The sequence below is a fragment of the Stegodyphus dumicola genome, chromosome 3, assembly GCF_044657685.1.
Source record: "Stegodyphus dumicola isolate Sdum_Otavi_A_Nest chromosome 3, ASM4465768v1".
NCBI lineage: Eukaryota > Metazoa > Arthropoda > Arachnida > Araneae > Eresidae > Stegodyphus > Stegodyphus dumicola.
In genome coordinates, this window is record NC_140770.1 from 36,318,573 (window position 1) to 36,335,779 (window position 17,207).

Genomic DNA, 17,207 nt, shown 5'->3' on the forward strand with positions numbered 1-17,207 from the left:
TAAATGTTTGCTTAATCTGAAACGAAAAATGCAACCCATGTGCAGAAATAGAGCAAGTTTATCTTAAAAAGTTCTCCACGAATACATTTTTGTTTCTTGGTCCTCACATGCTTTTCTGTATTTACCACTTAAGTGCATTGTCTACCTATATTTTATCTAATTTGCGAAGTATTCCTGTTTGAATGTTTAACTGATTTTAAAGTACAAAAATATTTTGATCAATGCGTGGAGAAATGAGGAACTGTGGCATCGAGTGGTTCTAAGCATTCCATACTGCATTTTTCTTAAGAATGCAACCGCTTAAAAGAGAAATGTGTTTCGTACTTTGTGAAATGCATTTTATTTACTTATTATGTGTCATGTTCATGATAAATAAAAATGTTATACATGTGCGCAGGATTGTCGGCTCCAATGTTTAATTAAAATAATGCTTTTTTAAAAGTGTGGTCTTTCTTATGATAAGTCATACTAAAATACGCTAAAGTTGATGTTTTTAAAGTTGATGACTATAGCAAATCATTATATAGAGTTTCTTTCATTATTACCTATTATGTATGATTATTTGTGTGTAATTTTATTTGTCATCTATGAGAAGTTAAATGTAAAAAAAAAAAAGCTGTAAGTGTTCATTATTAAGAAATGTCAGTTTGAAATGTCTATCTTAAAATGATTGTGCTAGATCTTTTACGTTAATTACTATTTTGGATCACTATTTGGAACTCTATTCAATATTTCGTGTAATGTATCAAAACTATATAGGAAATATTTGTCAGGTATGATAAATTAAATTTCATTCTCAAAAGGCTGTAAGAATTCAGTGCTAAATAAATTATTGTCAATGTGAAATATGGATATCTTTAAGTTACGATGAATACGTTAGAAACCTGTGAGACTCAGCAAAAATTAATTATCATACTTAGTGATTGAAAAAAAATATTCCAAGTTAACAAATTTTTATATTCCAAGTTGGAAGAAAGGCTACAACGTTTCATTTCCATGGCTGAATATTAATTCCATGTGTATTATAGACTTTGAGTTCTCCTTTACAAATGTGACTATAATTCAAATTTAAAATAATACCTTACTATGTCGATATTCTTCTCTGTGGTTAAAAAATAATTCGATCTCCTGTACCTTGTTAAGAGAGTAAGGCTGTGATTAAGTTTAAATATAGTAGTGTTTAGGAAATTCTGCGGTAAATGGTGGAATCACATTAAGAATCCGAGTGAAGTTTTCACATGAAGGAAATATTAAGGTTTAGTGTATGTTTGGTGATTTAAGTAGGATGTGAGCAAGAAAATACAAGATATTTTTGTAAAATATTTCAAAGAGTTAGCAAAATTTGTGTTAGTAGTATAAATGAATCGTACTGAATAAAAAGAGTGTTCTGAATATATACGTATAAATGTCTGTAGAGTAAAATAAGAAGAAATGAAGTACTATTGCTGCGTATCTAAACTTAACTGGGTAGAAATGCCCCAAGCATTGGTTTGAGTGGACCAAGGAGGTTAGAATAGATGGAGTAAGCATGACGTCACAAAATTGAAGCCGAGGAAGGATCGACAGCGTGACGTCACGACTGATCAGCCAGCATGGCTGCCGTGTAGCGTACGGATAAGACGAAAGCTTTGTTTATAATTGTATTAAAACTGCTCAGCCAGATAAAATTGGTGAATGTAGTGAAGGATGTCAATCATTCCCGCTGCTACGCAGCTAATTTCATAAGTAAATGCCATAAACAGGTATTTTAGTATTTCTATTATTCTGACTTTATTGCTACTCGCTATTAGTTCAGCATTGCTTTGTTGATCGTTTCGACCTGATTTTGAGAAATATGTATAGATGTGCTGCACCAAATTGTCAAATCATTCTAGAAATAACTTTAGGATGTTTTCTTTTGCAAAAAATGAAAAAAGACGAAGAAGAAGTAATTCTTTCTGGTCGAGATCAATGAATTTCGGTCGCAGGAGCGTGTTTTTGTGAAGTAAGTGCAGCTTCGTATTTTTTCATAGCATATGAGAAAAATTCCCTTATTATTTTCTTTCAAAATGTGTACTTTCATTTAGCTGTCACTTATTGACGCTGAAATGATTTTACAAATATAAAATCAATTGTGGAATGTGTGTGCATTTGTGCAGCAAAATATCGCCAATACTGTTTTTTACTGTTGCTAATAGTTTATACTGTTTGTAAAATTGTATTCTATATTTCATGTAAACTTTGTCTCGGTTGGGATTGTAATAGGCGTTTTTTTATTTAAATTTTACTGTTTGTAATATAATTTGCTAATAGTTTATACTGTTTGTAAAATTGTATTCTATATTTCATGTAAACTTTGTCTCGGTTGGGATTGTAATACGCGTTTTTTTATTTAAATTTTAGTACGAATAGTGTATTAAAGGTCTATGCTGTATTTTGATTCTGATGTATTGTCGCCAAATATATCAGTTGGCGCCAGTCTTAAAATTTGGTAAGTATAACATAAATTATAAATTGTTTAGGTTATTCTGTATAATGAGGTAAATATATTCTGTGTCCTTCAGGAAGCTTCATAAACTTAATTATTTATTCTTAATTTTGTCCTATTTTCATATAAAAGTTAAAATTTTTCGCAAAATTTCATTCTTAATAGTGTGATTAAATTCATTTAGTACATGCAACTGTAAGTAAATACTAGTGTTTTTGATTTTAATGTTAAACTTCATACATGCTTTTGTTAAATTTGAAGGTGCATTTTGAAGAAAACCAGTTTGAATGTTCTAGGAAAGATGGGTTTAAAAAACTAAAGTCTTGTTTAATGTGCCTAATCCAACACAACTGTTGACCCCACAGCATGTAAAAGGCATTGGGTTTACCAAACTACCATACAATGATATCCAGTTTTTAAAATGTATGTTTTTTTAAGTTTTATAGTTTTCATAAAAATGTTTCATATTAAAAATGGACTAATTTGTTTTATAAATCAATCAAAATATTGAAATTCAGGCATTATATGATTAAGCTTTAATTTCAGTGCTTAAGAATAGATTAAAAATTGAAATTTTTAATAGATAATAATTCATAATACTGTTTAAATTTTGCTGTTATATATATATATATAATTAAATGTGTATTTTATTATAATAATCATATTTAAAATGAGGCATAAAAGCAACCTCAATTTGATATAGTTTTTGATTAAAATTACTGATTTCGAGGCTTATCAGACACAGGTCTCATTTCTTCAGATTTGCCCCTAAAAAAGAGAAACCTGTATTTGATTGCCTTCAAAGTCCACAGAGGTTTGTTCAAAATCAGGATTAAACTAAAATAACTTTTTTGCTTAATTTTAACTTTTACATATATATAGGAATATGCATTAAGTAAGCAAAAGAACAGTATTATTGAAAGTAATAATTTTGAGTAATATAATAATATGGTAATGTATGTTTTAATGTCCTATATGTCTTGTATAAGTCCTTGCTTTCAGAAGTGGGGCTTCATTGTTTAAATAAAGTCCTTCACCTATTATAAATTTCAGATTTTACATAGAAATATCATATAAAGTAAATTTGCAGTACTCAATTACATTGTTTCCATCATTATTGGATTAATTTGAAGTTAGTCATTAAGGTTAAGTATTTATCAAATGTTTGTATTTTGTTCACAAAAACTTCCATCATGTAGCAGTTACTTTTATGTTATGGAAGATATCAAGCTCTGCTAAATCAAATTTACTTTTGTGTGACCTTAAATCTTAAGCACCAATCGTAAATTTGTTTTGGCATATTTTTAAGAATTTGAATGAAAAATTTATTGCTACTGTGAAAGAATGATCAACTGATGTTTACCTTACTAATCAATGTCTTACAGTGTTGTAATGATTCGCGGGATTTTTCATAATGTGATGTTGCATATATGTTTTGATCTTATCAAATAAATATAAAGAATGTATTCCTAATCAGATATTTCTTCTTACGTAAGATTATTATCTATCATGATGTGATGCTTAGGATTTGTTTTTAGAAGCCAAAACACTATTTTTTGAGATGCTAATAAAAGCAATGTATTTTATTTATTTACTTACTGCTTTAAAACAGGTTTTGAATTAAGGCTTTCCCCTTCCTTACAGTATGCACATAAAACTCACTTAAGCTATATTTTTAACATATTAATGAGATATATGTAAATAAAATATGTCTCTTAGGGTAGCTCCTTTAATAGGGGGGAAAACTGAACTAAAATGGTATACCTTAAAAACATTTTATTGAAAACAAAAATACTATCATAACAGTGTCAGCTAAGATTTATTCAGATGGTTTTTTTGCATTTATTCTGGCATTTCCCCATAAATTCATATAAATAAAATTTCAGGTAAAGTAGGTCTAGCATTATATCATTCTATACAAAGCTGTTGACTTTATGTATATTCTATATAAAGGTGTTGACTTTAATGGAAAAAATCCAGTTACTGTGTTTTAATAAAATTTGATTATAATGGAATGACTTGCACTGTGTTAGAAAAAAAGAGTGAAAAATAACAATTTTTGTTTTATTTTCACTATAAGTACAAGTATTTTGCATATGTTTGTTATCAAAAGATGTAGATTTAAAGCTAAATAATACTTTTGTTTTTACTTATGCAAATTAATTAATAAGGATATTAACTAATTATAGAATTATTGGTACTCTTCTGTTATCGGGACCGGATTCAGAAATCTCTGTATGGATGTATATTGAATGTATGTATATATGAACCATGCATATGTATGTGTGTATACATACATTTTTGATTTCCATCCCGATAACAGAAGAGTACTGAATTATCATTAAATATTCAGATATGTGTAATAATATATTAACAACATTGTTTCACGAGAAAATAGTAAAATTAAATTAATTTTAATAATTTTTTTGTGTCATTGCTTCAAGGAATGAAATTTGAATTTAACAAATATTCACTATTTGTATAAAGCAAATATAAAATTCTCTACTCGTATAAAGCAAATATAAAATTAAAATTTTAAATTTTATGTATGTTTTTCCCTTGTTTAATTCATAAATTTACCAGTTTTTCTATGTACTGTATAAAGTATTTCCTCAATAGCAAATGTATCGGTAAATAGTGTCTAAATTTTGCGTGGAAAGGTATTCTTTTTATTTTTTATTTATTTATGTGTGTATTTATTAATTTTTAAAATTTTCTTTTTAGCTAAATAAAGAACAAAAATAGTATTTTTGATATGGAATTTTTACATTGCTAAATTTATATAAAAATATATTTTTAAAATATAGATTCCCACAGCCATTAGAGCATTGAAATAGTTTTTATAGCATTCTGCTAAAACATCAAAATTTAAAGGTGTATATATCAAATCAGTATTTAAAATCATAAAGCTTTTAGCTACCTTTTTCTGGATATGCACACAAAATAACATTTTTAACCAAATTGTTGCAATAATAGACATTCGATTCCATGTGAGCAAACTTCAAACTGCATATTAAAAATGATAAACAAGAAGTAGATTAAAAATGAAAAACAAGAATTATTACGCAGACAAGCTATTAAATTTTTCAGAAGTTTAAAATGCGAACTTGCTAGATATATTAAAGCATCAACATGTATTTATCCACTTATCATATAAAATTTGCTTACAATTTTAGAAAAGTAACTTTTGATTCAGAAAAGCTTTAGAAACTTAAAAATTACTGAAGTTTTCTTCATACAAATTTGTAGCCACAGCTTTAATGTTCTCTAAATAATTTAACATGTAATGTAAATAAAAGTAATATGCTTAACTCCATCAGTACTGAAATGGTATAGTTAAGATATTAAGAATTATCGTACAAGTACTGTATTGAAAGGCTTATAATTTTTATATAATACATGAAACTACCTTGAATTATAAAAGAAAAGTAGTTACATAAATATGAAAACGTGATTTCAAACCCATTATAACCTCATGGAAATTAAGAATACAGCTGCGGGAAATCTCTTGTCAAAAAGTACATTTTTAGTTGTCTAACATTATGCATGTATTATATGCATGTATGTAAATGTATAAACTGAAAATTCAGAAGTAAGTTGACAAAAAAGTTTTTGTAACTTATATATGAATTTGAAGTATATGTGAAAATGTTTTAAAAACGCATCATGAATCATATGAGAAATTCGTCATTTTAAAAAACTACGAGAGAGAAGTCACACATCTCTATATGAGTGCGAAAAATCGGAACTTAAGATTCTCTAAAAGGTCCTCTAAAATGTTAAATAATTAAAGTTTTAACTAATACGGCTAAAGAGCCAAAGATTGGCCCCCAACCGAAATTGACACCCTAAAGGGTCGCAAAAACATGGCTGACGACTCCCACATATCAGTCGTGACGTCACGCATCGTGACGTATCATGGCTTCATTTTCATTGCATGGGAACATACGGGGAAGGCTTACTCCATCTATTCTAACCTCCTTGAGGTTTACCATCATTTGTTGGCGATAGAAAGAAACGGCGCATGCGCAGTTCGTTCAAAAGATTTTCTCATAGGGAGCCGTTCACAGCCATCCCTGTTTTGAGCCGCTAGTTCACCCAAAGGTCAGTGGTCAGAAATTGCACGGCGGGCTTTGTGAATGTGCACGCTGCTTGTCAACAACAACTCGCTTAGCATGTGGTTAGTTCACAAGATCAACTCCGTAGGCATTATAATCGGTAAGTGATTTTTGTTAGTACATTTGATTAGAAATAAAACGAGTTAGATATTAAATCTATTACTTGTAAATATTTATTCTTTGTTATGGTAATCCATCAGAAGTGGTGAATATTTTAAGTTAATAAGTAATGTTATGAAAATTAGATCTAAGAGCTAATCTTTGGAATATGGTAACAGGTAGTTTGGCGACATTTTTGTAAGGCGATAAAGGTTACTAGCTAGGACTTTAGCAGTGTATATGGATAAAGTCAAGAGTGTGCGCAATGCCAATTTTGGGCATTTCTGGGTTGTTTTTTCAAGTGAAAATAGGTCGACGTGTACATGGATGATACTGTGTATGTGCAATTCTTATAAACGTGGCAAGCAGTGGGCGATTCTGCACTTTCCCAATTTCGCACCTAATCTTCGTCATGATTAAGCACTTTTGTTCCATAAAAGTTCTGGCATAAGCATAATTCGGCTAATAGTCCATAAAATAACAAAATTTATCCTGACAATTATTTTCTAGTTCTGCATAGTCATTTACCTTTAAAGAAAATGTATGTCTGATTATATCAAACTGCTATAGCAAATTAGATATGATTAAAAGATTTGTTATTTTTTTCTTTTGAAACAGGTAAAAACTATAAACGTTAATTATAGATTAAATTTGATAGCCTTTTAAATATTCCACTGCATTAAGGAGTATGTTAAATTTGTATTTCCCTTTATAAATATATCTTTTTGACTTAACATATATTTGTAAGCACATGAAATATATTTTTAGCAGCCCGTTTAACTTCATTCTGAACGCCACTTTAAAAGATAATGTTTTTTTGTAAAAAATGTACTAGAAGCTGAAGAACAAACTCTGGGGAATTTTTCAGACGATACCACACTGAAATAGAACCAAAAAATTTAGTTTTAAGAATTGATTTACTTGATGATGCATATAAGACAAAATATGCATGCGACTCATGTGCAATCTTAGCTTAGTGGTAAAGCTGATGATAAGGATGTTCATTTCTTGGAGTCTTGAGTTCGAATCCCATACGCTTTTTGCACCCTGTCTGCAACTTTCTTACCTTTTTATTCCAATTTGATCTATATTTGTGTTTTATAATTTATTTCTATTATTATTGCATTAAATATATGTTTTATTTATGCTCTTATTTATTTAATTTTTTCGCGCAAAAAAGTTTGAAAATTATATAATACTAATTTAAAGCATATCCTGTACATATATATTTGAATTTAACAAACATTCTCTATTCGTAAAAAGCAAATTTAAAGTTAATTACATTTAAACGAAATTTAATGCAAATAAATAAATGATTAATTATTGCCAAAATATGCATTCGACTCCCGAGTGATACTCTCTTAGTGGTCAAGCTGACGGTAATAATGTTTACTTTTGGGGGTCGTGAGTTCGAATCCCATACGCCTTTTGCAACTTTCTCAGCTTTTTTGTTCCAATTTGATCTATATTCTTGTTTTATAACTTATTTCTTTTATTATATGCGTTAAATATATTGTCTTATTTATCCTTTTATTTATTTAAATTTCCCCCCGCAAAAAAGTTTGAAAATTATGTAATATTAATACTAATTTAAAGCATAACCTGGACATATATATTTGAATTTAACAAACTTTCTCTATTCGTAAAAAGCAAATTTAAAGTTAATTACATTTAAACGAAATTTAATGCAAATAAATAAATGATTAATTATTGCTGCGAAGTAATCTACAATATCATTTTAATTCTGAGAGCATTTGTAAATCAAGTGCAAGTATCAAAATCCATGAATAAATATATATTTATTCATGGATTTTGATACTTGCACTTGATTTACACAGGATAAATAAATTTTTGGAATTATATATTTATTCATGGATTTTGATACTTGCTCTTGATTTACATATGCTCTCAGAATTTAAAGGATATTGTATATTAGTTCGCAGCAATAATTAATCATTTATTTGTTTGCATTAGATTTCATTTAAATTTAATTAACTTTAACTTTGCTTTTTACGAATAGAAAATGTTTGTTAAATTTAAATTTCATTCCTTGCATCAATGGCGCAAGAGAAATATTTAAATTTAATTTATTTTGAAACCCTGTAGATAGATAGATATATATATTTTCGTTTCAATTTTATGTGAATGTATATACATGTGCTCAGACTTTGGGATGTTTACGACTCTAAACTTTCATTCCAATTAACATGAGACAGTATTAATGCCCTAAACATTTTTTTAACAAAAAATTACTGTAACAATTGCTTTTAAATTCAGTCCTCCCCAACAGAAGCGCAGGAATTAATTAATTAAATATTTCCATTTTTTTACCTAATGTGTGTATATATATAAAGAGAAAAATATTATTTTTATAACTTCTTTAAAAAGAGATGAATTTAAAATGTTTAAATTAAAAATAATATTTTATGGATTATGCATAAAATATAACTGCCCATAGTGCATTTTAAAACAAACGAGATTTCTAATGAATTATCCAGCTATGACCCTGAAGTCAGCGGTATACAAGCATAGCAAATTTTGTGTAAATATTGTGAACCTTTCTTTACAGTTGCTCTGTATTTTTAAAGTACCAACTATTTTTTAATTCCTTTAACTTTTTTTTATTTTATTTATTTATTTGTTTATTTTTTCACTAACAGTACATTTTAGTTTTAATTATATATATATTATTTCATTAATATTTAAGGCTTCTAGAAACGCAAAAAACGTTTTAAATATACTTCAGCTTCTATGGAATTAGTGATGTTCCCTTATTTATCTAAAGATTGCTAGCATACTTTACTTTTTCGCAGTTCATAAGCAGAAATAAAAATTTCCAATAACATGGAATTTAGTAAACAAAACTTTTCTGCGTTTTACGTCAGGATCCATATCAAATCCAAAACAAACAATACTCGCTTAAACGGGAAAAATTCAGATGTTCAGCGTGGTAACTCGCGAACTGCTTGTTTGGCGCCAAAATATTACAGTGACACCTAGCGGCGGAAAATGAAAATATTCCACGGATACGCGGCAGTGGAAACGCTTGTACGGATGCAGTAGGCGTGTTTTCAATTGACGCAACGCTTTCGTACGCAGTAGTGGAAACGAGGCTTAACTCAAAAACGAGTAGCCTCAGAACGTTGAAATTTTGTATATAGGACTGCTATAACAAGTAGATGTGCACCTCGTATTTTGGTTGCAATCGGCCGCACCAAACGTATATAACTATATTTATATATCCACTCTGTTACCCGGCTCAGTGATCTCAGTTTCTTTACTCTTATATGTTTGTAAATTGTGCATTTTTTGCTTTAAAAATGATTGAATTATGTTGTTCTTATCTTCCGGTAAGGTTTCTATGCCTTTAGTAAATCTGCAAGCAATATTTGTACAATTATCAACAATTTAAAAGCTGTTTAAGTGCGGTTAAGCCTTAAGTTTTAAATAATATGCCGGACATGTTTGTTTACTATACTTGAAGCAGCAGAATAGTAGATTTGTTGCCAATCTAGAGAGACTAAGCCTCGCTACAGCAGAGATAACGCCTTCATTTATTATTGCGTTTTTATCTTCCGGTTAAGGTTTTTATGCCACAGTAAATCTGTATGCAACATTTTTAGAATTATCAACAATTTTAAAGTTGTTTAAGTGCCGCTAAGCCTTTTTTTTTTTTATGGCGGCCATTGATTGTTTACATTTGAAACAGCAGACTAGTGGATTTGTTGCCAATCTAGAGAAACTTAGCTTCGCTACAACAAAGATAACGCCTTCATTTATTATTGCCAATTAAATCATGCTTAATCATTTCTAGAATTTGTTCGAGGAAATAAGTGTTTAAGATTTACTTCGTAATTTTTAATATAGATATTTTGAGTTTTTATGTATTTTTGCCTTCTTGCGAAGTGAGAACTGAATTAATTGAATGAGAAATACGCAATCGTCTGTGAAAAACTGCTTCTTTTTTGTTTTATTTGCTTAATTTTTTTATACATCATTCTAGCTTCATTATTTATTATAGTACTTGAATAGAACATGTGGCAACGATTAGATAATTCTATTCTTTAAATCAGGGATGTCAAACTCATAGGTACACTTGGCCCAAACAAACAAGGTTTAAATTTAGGCGGGCCGCAGAAAAAAAAATCAATATTCATAGAAACGTAAATTTATTTCGAATAATACAATAATAAACATATATATATATTTATATAGAAAAGAACAAGAAGAAAAATTTAATGTTTACGTCCTGATACTTGACATCTCTCCTCTGCTATTATCTTTCTATTTCGGGAGAAATTTTGTTTGCAGTGATAACTTTCAACGCTGACCCAAGGTGAGCATCATTAATACGGTTTCTAATAGGAGAATTATTACCTTTCATGACTGAAAATAACTGCTCGCACCGATAAGTGCTACCAAACATGGAAATAATTTCATATGCGAATTTTCGAGTATTTTCAAACCTGACTGGTAAATATTTGTAAAATTCAGGCACGCCCACTTCAAGGAATTTTGCTTTCAAATTTGAGTTGCATTGAATCTCGATCACCTCCATTTGCATATGGCTGGGTACTGAGTCAATACTTATTGAGAAAAATCGAAGAAAACAAAACCAAAAAAAAAAAAAAAAATTGTCTTCGAGGGAACTAAAATCATTAAACCTCGTTTCAAATTCAGTTGTTAAATTTGCAATTTTTTCTGCGTATTTTTGATACGAACAAGTATCATCTAAACTTGATTTGTTCATGCTGGACGTCGGGAAGTGCGTCAAATCTTCATTTTTAAGTTGTTTTTCCCAAAGAACTAGTTGACATTTGAATGCTTTAATTATGTCAAACATGTTCGTAATATTATGATCTTTTCCTTGTAACGATAAATTTAAATCGGTTAAGTGTTTGGTTATATCAACCAAGAAAGATAAATCTTGTATCCATATTGGATCGTAAAACAAACTTACGTCTTGATTTTTCGTTTTTAAAAACTGGCATATTTCTTCTTTCAAATCCCAGAATTGTTTGAGAATCTTGGAGCAAGATAACCAAGGTACCTCGGTATAGTAGGACAAACCCGAATATTCACTATCTAACTCACTTAAGAAAGCAGTGAATTGACGCTGATTTAAACCTCGAGATCTTATAAAATTTATAGCTTTTTTTATATATGACATAACATTCTCCATATTTATTACTTTCGTGCATACAACTTTTTGATGTATAACAATGCATATGATGAATGTTTGAACCGTGAATTTCACTAAGTTTTTTTCTTTAATGCTACGAAGCCTTTGTTTTCCCCGGTCTTTGATGGAGCGCCATCTGTAGCTACAGAATTTAATTTTGCCAAAGGTAGATTGTATTTCTGCAGAAGTCCAAAAACACAAGTAAATATATCTTCTCCAGTGGTAGTACCAGGCATCGGTATTAGTTCCAGTATTTCCTCAAAAATGTTAAAATTCTTGTCACAAGAACGAAGAAACATTGCTAATTGAGCTTTGCCACTAATGCCCGTGCTCTCGTCACAGGCGATGCAGAAATTTTCGAAACTAGATGATTTTGCTTTGATCTGATCACTTAAATTCGCGGTTAAATCAGTAACTCTTTCTGCAACTGTATTTCGAGACAATGAAATTGATTGAAAAGCCTTCACATTTCCAGGACAAACAATTTCTCCAGCTTTCATTAGGCATTCCTTGATGAAATCACCGTCAGTAAAAGGCTTCGAATGTTTAGCTGTCAACTCATACAAGACGTAGCTTGCATGTACCGCCGCTTCACTTTCTTGCAATACTTTACTAAACATGGACTGTTGCTTTTTCACTCCTAACTTGAGCTCTTTCAACTTTTCTTCTCTCATTAATCCTTCGTAATTGTTATATTTCGATTTGTGTTGTTCGTAATGACGTTTAATATTATATAACCTTGGTACATTAATAGTATTATTACATATCCAGCAGATTATTTTATCTTTTATTTCATAGCAAAAATATTCTAATTCCCATTTTACTTGGAATATTCTATGTTCGTCAGCGATTTTTCGTTTAATTTTACTACCACTTGGTTTTGATATAGACATGCTGAATACAAAGGGCTGGAATAAACACGGTTAACGTTAAAAAGTTAACAAAAATTTATTCTTTCCACAAGAGATAAATCAAAATGCTGAAATATTTCTTCAAAAATATTCTAACAATATCACAAAAAGTCAAACGTTTAGCAAAAATCAATTCAAATCAGAGAAACTAATTCTATCTCACAGCGAAATCGCTACAAATCAATCACAGCATTAAGTAAACAAACAGTTCGCTAGAACTACAGCTACTACTGAGATGAGTTGTTTGTTCTCGGCTTTTATAAACTTTATAGTTAATTTCTCGAATATACTGGAAACATCTATAAATATCTGGATTTTTGTGGATGGCAACAGCAATTACGAGGTATTTATTTATTAGGTATTAAATGCACGCGCTGTTCTATTTTTAACCTTCCAACGCAGCTGTCTTTTCAAAAATCGTTTGCGTTGCTAAGGCAACATGAAGCAAATCTAATTACAATTCTAAATAAAAAAAACTAAATAAATAAATAACTATAAAATCCGTAACAATATGAATTAAGTAATAATTAATAATAAAACAAAGTGCATGCACATGCATGCACCAATATATCGTACAAAACTATGATTGGAAAACTGAGACCATGAGTTCCGCCACACTCGGCTATATGGGGATGCGTACAAGTTCTGAGTGCACGTGTCCCCCAAAAGCCGAAGGTAGCTGAACGCAAGCTACTCACACGCATTTGTAATTTAAATAGTGTGTGTGTCAGCGCGCTGTGAGTAATCTAACAACACTGAATAAATTATCGTTAATTACTTAGCAGTAAACATTTCTTTTTGTTTTTTCTTCGTCGATATGTTATTTTATTATTATATATTATTATTTTCCGATATATTGGCCGAGCCGCAAAAATATTTGTTATGGGCCGCATGCGGCCCGCGGGCCGCGAGTTTGACATCCTTGCTTTAAATGATATAAATTTTGTGCATTATGAGTTATAATATGAGCAAAATATAATATTGTTAAGTGAATCTAGCGCCAGAGTGTCGCTATGGTAAACAAATACTAGAGTGAATTTTGAAGAATGCATTTATTCTATTGTGGTTAATGCGCTGTCGGCGAAGTAGATTTAATTCAATCCAATAAGTTTAAATGAAATGCAAGAAAAAATGCGTATAATTTAATATTCCATACAAGGAAGTCATGTGGTGTACACATCAGATTTTTTTATTTTAGGTTCAATTGTTAAATAGTTGCTGGTGAATGCCTTGTTCCGCATTGAAGGTGAGTTAGGTAATTGTTTTTTACCTGTTGGTTTTGAAACATGATTTTTAGTTGTGAGATGTCAAATCTACGAGAACTACATAATCCGTTGAGTTTCAGATATTTTATTACCACTTAATACGTTCAATACCCATTCAAAGTCACTCAAGTACTATTTTCATAAGAGGAATGCAATGTGCATGAAATCATTATATGAGCATAGTCATATATATCATAGTCTTCCTTTTTCATGTATTCCAATCAATACATAAGTTGGTTTTCTCTTGTTGTGTGGCTTAATCTCACTCATCTGACAGTAACATCAGAACAAGTCCACGAAATATCTCGTGACAAAGAGCGCAAGATACGTCTGTCGGTGGCAACATCCTTGAGCAGATTACAGGTCACAGTGCAATTTAGCTTAGTTCTGCCCCCCAATTTTGATGGAGAGTGCCGCCATGCCGCACCGACACTATACATTTACATGCATGCCTTCTCCGGGATTCGAACCCGTGCCCTTCGGCACAGCAGTCAGAGACGCTAACCACTATAACAGTTTAGTGGCTTTTAAAGGGAGGAAGCAAGAACTTGAACGTTTTTCCCTAACGTCGGTAGATTTATTTTGTTCATTTTGCTAACTATTTCGGCCAATGCGCCATTTTACACACCCAGTCTTCATCATTTTAAATCTTTGCTCTTTAGCGTTATTATTCATTAAAAGTACGGCCTGTGCAAGCAGATTCTTCAAATACGTTAATGCTGAAGAAAACCATCTTATTTTATTGTAAAGCAGGAAGGACGAATAATGGTTTCCCATATTTTTCACATAGTAGTATATAGAATCTGCATTGAAGAAAACGCAATGTATTAATTTTATTATCACCTTTATTAATGAAAACTTACTAGATACCCACTTGAAACTCACAAAGAGATTAAATGCCCAGAAGAATCGTTTAGAAATCACAGTATAAACAGTATAAATCACTGTAATCACAGTATAAATCACTGTAAACATTGCCTGTGAAGGGAACTCCAGATCGACTAGCCATCTGTATTCATATGAGACTTAGTTTCGAAAAGCTTTGAACGTTTTCAGGAATGCTCGAAGGATAAAAAAATGAGCGAAAAGTATCTCGAATGTGAACGCATTCGAGATATTTCTCGAATGGAAGGAATGGCCTAGTATCGTCTACTAGAGAAACGATCAAAATTTGTAAATTTCTGGTTCGGATTTTACTTTTATTTCTTATTCTTAAATTTCATTCAATTTTTATTTTATTTTTTTATTTATCTGGGAACAATCGAAGAGCCCTTAGCTAGTGCACACAGACCACTGAATGGAAACCTCTCATCTAGAGCATATGTATAATTTGGATACTTAAATGTTTCGTAGTTTTTCCCATGTGTGACATAAATAAGCCAGTTTTCTCTAAAAATTCCTCCACGAAGGGATACCATTCTTTAGGAAAATAGCTCAGTCATAATTTGCTATACTGAATTAAACAAAATTATAATAGATGGATTTTTCTCATTCTTTACGGAAAATATTCGTAAACAATGTAAAAAATCAGTTTTAAAAATGAACATATCAATAGAATAGGAAGATGAATTGAAACAAGTTGATCCTTTCAAAATACGAAGTTATGAGTTGATCCTTTCAACATACGTGAACTAATATTTTACTGGTTAGAAATTATAAATCTGAAACTATCTCGTTTAATTTTTCTTAACTACATTTTAGTTGAGAGATTAGAATATATGTAACTTATATTTTTTGTAATATGAAAAAGTATTTTTCTGAAATAAATTCTATTACCAGCTGATTCTTGAAAATCAAACTGATTAACCTTGTTTCAACTCATCTTCCTATTCCATTGATATATTCATCTTTAAAGCTAATTTTTGACATTTTTTACGAATATTTTCGTTTATTTTCTGTAAAGAATAAGAAAAATCCATCTATTATAATTTTGGTGTTAATTCAGCATAGCAAATTATGATTGAGCTATTTTCCTAAAGAGTGGTATCTCTTCGTGGAGGAATTTTTAGAGAAAACTGGCTTGTGTTTATGTCACACATGGGAAAAACTACGAAAACCCATTCACCTGGATTCGTTATTAGATTAATCCCTTATTTAAGAGTACGTGTATTTAAAGTGTTATATTTCAAAACTTTATTTACCTTTTCCATTTGTTAACAGTATTAAATTCTACGAACGCATACTTAAAAACTTATACTAAAAAATTTCGAATTGGTTTATTTAGAGGCATATTTTCAACCAGTGAAATAATTTATCGCTTAATACCCAAAATGTAGTATAAATGTGACGCATTTACGTATATAAACATAATGCAATAACAAGAGCTTAAATTATATAAAATATAATGGAATTATGATTTCCCTGTATCAGTGATATACTAAATCGTTAATATTTAATTTTTTGCATTAGACTGAGGATTATGGACCTTGTCGCCAAGTTGCAAAATCTCGTCAGATCTGGCAACATCACATTTTCGCAAATACTTGTTCTTTAAGATACCGTTTATAATAAGTTCCTGGACTTTATAAAAAATCGTAATACCAGTATAGTATAAAAGAATGAAAAATCGTTATTTCATCATTTTTAATTTCACTTTGCTTCTTATTGATAATTTGGCTTTTGTCGAAAGCGATGAACCTGTGGGTATCACTTATTTATCTGGCCGTTTTTTCAGCAACATTAAAAATTTTAGACTTTCATTTGGAGTAACATTAGCGAAGTTTTAAAAAGTATTCTGAAACTATTACAAATTTCCTCTTATTAACTGTTTGTTATTATACCATGATGAATGCTACATCTCGTTCTCAAAGAATAAATTCTGAATATACTTTTCAAACCAGACTTTTAGTCATTATTGTGACAAATTTCAGAAATATAAAATAAATTATTGCCATGATGAGTATTTTCAAGCAACAAAATTTGAACAATTTCTTTTTCTTGCAACATTACTTTAATATTTCAATGGGATACTCGAGGGATACATATGCCTAAGGGGACAACTGCCTTACTAAAGAATTCTGTCTGCTATTGATGTTACCTATGGAGAAAAATACGGAAAAGATCCATTCAGCTATTATGTTCGCCTGGGTTCGAACTCCAAACCAAACTACCAGTATACAGTATTCTCAAACATTCGCTCACTGGTGAGGGCTAGTATCTCGAAAT